Source organism: Lissotriton vulgaris, chromosome 2_2 (genome assembly GCF_964263255.1).
Source record: "Lissotriton vulgaris chromosome 2_2, aLisVul1.2, whole genome shotgun sequence".
Taxonomy (NCBI): Eukaryota; Metazoa; Chordata; class Amphibia; order Caudata; family Salamandridae; genus Lissotriton; species Lissotriton vulgaris.
In genome coordinates, this window is record NC_141688.1 from 298,273,520 (window position 1) to 298,278,043 (window position 4,524).

The 4,524-nt window shown below is 36.6% G+C and overlaps 1 long non-coding RNA gene across 1 annotated transcript; it reads right to left on the bottom strand.

Annotated features, from left to right (window-relative positions):
• Positions 1 to 3,258: 3,258 nt before the first annotated feature.
• Positions 3,259 to 3,852, bottom strand: LOC147729339 (uncharacterized). Its single transcript, XR_015309190.1, has 3 exons — positions 3,763 to 3,852; positions 3,581 to 3,661; positions 3,259 to 3,275 (listed from the first exon to the last, which is right to left on the bottom strand). It is a non-coding gene; the product is annotated as an uncharacterized LOC147729339 (long non-coding RNA).
• Positions 3,853 to 4,524: the final 672 nt, after the last annotated feature.

The following is a 4,524-nucleotide window of genomic DNA, read 5'->3' on the forward strand; positions in this document are numbered from 1 at the left end:
GGGGCAGAGACTGCTTTAAATCTGGGTATGAAATTACTTAAAGTTTTCAAAAAGGTCTCAGCTATAAATGTTGCTATTATTAAAGGTGAAGCAGCATCTGTGGCGATCCGTCAAAAATTTAAAAACTTGATGTAACTGAGCAACCATATGAACTGGCCAGAAGAATTGAAAAATCCTATGAAGAACTAGGTAGCGATAGTTTGGGTGGGAAACCAGTTAAACCCCAACTAACAGAAAGTCCTGAAAAGGTCTTTATTAAAAACACTCTCACTACTTCTAAAAAGAAGTGGGAAAATACGAGACAGACACTTCCTAAAGAGAAGCGTTCTCAATCCAGAGGAAGGTCTCCTCAAAAGGAGCCCTCTGAAAAGAGGTATAACCTGAGGAATAAGGATAATTTGAGAAAACCTGATAGATATCAAGATACTGATATACGTTCCTCTTGTACCTTTCAGACTTCTTCACAGAAATCGGAAAGAAGAGGACGGTCAGAACACAAGGAAGAATGCGTGAAGTCCAAAGACGATCAACACGTTCCAAAAAATAAGAAAACCCAATTGACCAAGAAGAAGGTAGCAGGTCTGAAAATCAGGCGTGCCGAGGATCTTGAGGACACAACTCAAGAACGGGGAGTGGGCCCTGAGAATGCTGGACAGCGCAGCAGACATTACCATAGCTTTCAACATCCTGAAGGATCATCTGGAGATAGTAGACTTGAATGAGTGCATTCAAGTTGAAACGGACGATACCAGGGTTGGTATACCCGATACGTTATATGAAGTAACACTCCAGATGGAGGGGGACATAACTAGAAAAATAAGAGCACTCTTTTGGGATACGCTCTCTAAGGGTTATGACATTCTTCTAGCTTAAAAAGACTGGACACCAAAATTTGTCAGGGAGTGCCCACATGGCAAATACATCATTATGCCAGCCTTCTCTAATCATATTCCAATACATTAAAAATACACCTATGCCAGAAAATGGGCAGTAGCCCAGGGTCCAGAATTATAGTAAAATCACGTAGAATTGGATGAGGATTCTCCTCACCATAAAATCCAGTTAAAAAATCAACCTACTGCACAGAGGCAGTATCCAGTTAAGCAAGAAGCTAAAAAACAGGCCAGGGAGATATTAGATCAACTTGAATACCAAGGGGTGATTGAAGCATGCACCTCTTCAATGAACAATCCTTTGGTTCCTGTTTCCCAACCAGACAAAACATATTGTCTAGTTTTGGACTACAGACATTTAAACTCTTGTTGCAAAACCTTTTCAGTACAAAAGGCACACAGTGCAGCACTGAGTAATAACATTTTGCACAAAAAATATATAACTACATTAGATATTTCAAACGGGTTCTTCTGTCAAAATATCGCACCTGAAAGCAGGTATTTGACCACTTTCTCAATTATGGGGACTCAGCGTCACTTCTGTCGTCTCCCTCAGGGATTCAAGAATAGTCCAGGGTTATTTTCAGCCAGAGTAACATAGTTACTACAAATGTATGATGATGATGCATTATCTTAAGTCGATGACATCTATCTTACAGACGATGACTTGGATAGGCACTTGAACAGAGTGAACACCATAATACTTGGTTTCTCATTTGAAGGGTACAAATTCAACTTTAAAAAACCAAGAATTGCCCACCTCAACGTCCTATTCTTAGGATACAAACTTTCAAGTGAAGGCAAAAGCCTGGCAGCAAACTTTTTAGAGAAATGTGCGCTGCTCCAACCTCCCAAAACTTTGAAAAACTTACAGTCTATTCTAGGTTTTCTGAACTTCGGAGGAACTTACTTTCTGAACTACGCAGAAAGGGTTAAATCTCTCTACGAATTAATCAAACCTGATTTCAAAACTACTAATTGGACTCAAAAACACACAGAAATTTTGCGTTCAGTGCAAACAGATATGTTAGCAACAACACATTTACAGACACGCCTAAACGTACACAACCTTGTGATCCGAATCATCCCAGGAAGATGCGGATTCACGTACTTAACCTTTAATGAAGGTGAAAAAGTACCAATTACTTACAAACACATTTGTACACACAAGCTGAAATGAAATTCCCTTCAACAGAAAAAATTCTGACAGCGGTTCATACTACAGTAGCAAAGGAGAGAGCTCTTGCACAGTATAACCGCATACTGGTTCTTACTCCTGTACCTGACTTAGAGGCAGTGACAAAAGCAAGCATTCCGAATGCAAAGGCTTTACATCCAAGATGGATACAATGGGTTAACTCTCTGGCTAACAAAAAGAGGGTTCCTTCTCCTGGAAGTCAGTAATGCTTAAGATCTCAACTAGGGGATGATTTGCAAAAAAGGATTGGATTGCAGTGTTACAATGATTACCAAATTTACACCTCCATATGTATGGACCATAAAGATATCATTAAAACCATGAAACATACTTGTTGGTTAAAACATTTTCACACATTTATTAGAATAAGTCTTAAGTGTTAGTATCTGCAGATCATAAACACAATTTTATTCACACTTTTAAAAAAAGTTTTCCAAGGAATAATTAAAAACCTTGTAACCTTCACTGATTTGGTACTTCAACATAAACATTACATAATCATATTCATAAAACAATGAATTGTTGCAAGAACGAAATAGTCGACGCAGCGTTTCGGTGCTTTTTTCTATTCTGCACCTTCTTCAAGGACTCGTTCACAGCTTAATATTTTCTAAAAAACATATCATAATACATCTCGTTAGGTCCAGATATTTTCACAGTTGCACTTAGACTTATGTTGCATATTTAAACTATTGTCCTTCTATTTGGTAACCCCGAACACTAAGCAACCCCAGATCGTACGTTACTATATTCTCATTTCTTTAGCGTGAATATTGTGGATTATTATCATCACTAGTCTAATGTCCATGTTTTGGTTTTGTTTTCTTAACATAAATAGGCAAACGATTAGTTTTTCGTGCCACAACAGTTTTTCTATATTGTTGTTATTATTTAGGGCCATTATGTTCAGTATTATTCTATTACAGCCCATCGTTGTCTTTAACTTACCCAGGTTTGGTCTTTCCTGGTTTCCTTGTTATAGGTTTTTATGAGCACGTATCCCTCTGCTCATGTTGCTTTCATTCTGTTCTACTGAAAGATAGGAATATTTAGTTTTTGGATTTGCTCTATTTTTTCAGGGAGTGATATATTTTCAAAGAGTATTCATATGTAACTATACCTTATATCTATGATGAGTTAAAAAACTTTCCTCGGGTTTTGAAGAAAATGGACCAACTTCAATCCTATTGCAAGGATACATTTATATTATAAAGGTGGTCTTCTTTGGTAATAAGTGACAAACATTCGAATTTTGTCCAAAAATGATTATTTTTATTATTATTTATCTAACTTTTCTCCATCTCTAATCGAGTTTGCTACTTCAAATTAGCCAGGTTGAGGAACATCACAGTTAAATTATAGTTTCTCTAAGGTGAGCATTTACTTTTCTGTTGCATATGATAGTATCTCACTCGCATCTCTAGTTTTTGCAAAGAGTTGTTTCAAACAATTTAAAAATTATTAGAAAATATATATTTTCCAAGCTTACCGATCCTATTTCCTTGATTTTTGTAGTGGTTGGGGGGACGCCTCTGGAAGCTACCTTATGCTGTTCCGTCCTCCACTTTCACTACAGGGCAAATGATATTGCTAGTTGGTTTTTTGATTTATTATGTTTTATTTTTTCTAGCCTCATTATTAAGAGCTGATATTAAGTCATGTATTCCTTACCTCTGTGTAGATAGGAATCATTTTTTGCGGTTAACTCTTGCATGTATTCATCATGGAATCAAGGGTCACTTTCTTTAGGCTTTTTTTAAAATTAGCCGTAAGTTCTAGAGAAAATAATAAAGTGTAGAATTAACCACTTTTTCTATATTATAGCTAGTTTCTATCTATAGTTGATTCTAAAGTTTTTGGGTGCAGGCGCCCTTCTCTTACTTACTTCTAGCTGGTAGCTGATCTGCGTGGCGTCCTCCTCCTCCCAAGGTTAGTTTTGAATGACTGGCTCTTAATCTGTGCTTGGTATTTATACTATCCCTAATTGGTAGATTTTCCACACCTGTTTGGTATTGTTAACGATTAGAGTGTGCTTAGGGATGGATAAGACAAATCCGTCGCCATCTTGTAGTGTGTTTTTATTCATGCATTTCACACCCTGAAGTCGTTTGTTATGGACTTATACTATTTTTTGTCTGTTTATTAGTGATCCTATAGAAATGTGTTTATTCAAGACCCGCTCTTATTGTCTGTGTTCGATTATGCCGAAAATATAAAAAAAATGTAAAAATATTCTTAACATTTTTTTATTAGAAACCTGCTCTCATTACTCCTTATGTGTATTTGTAGAATTTCTGTTTATTTTGTTAAGCGCCTCTATATTAGTAAGCCAGGTTTAGATTTGTTGATTCTTTACCTGAACTGTATGTATTTCCGCCTGGAAAGGCGGCTGCCATCTTAAAACGGGCGTAAGTGATGAAAACATTTATTGTG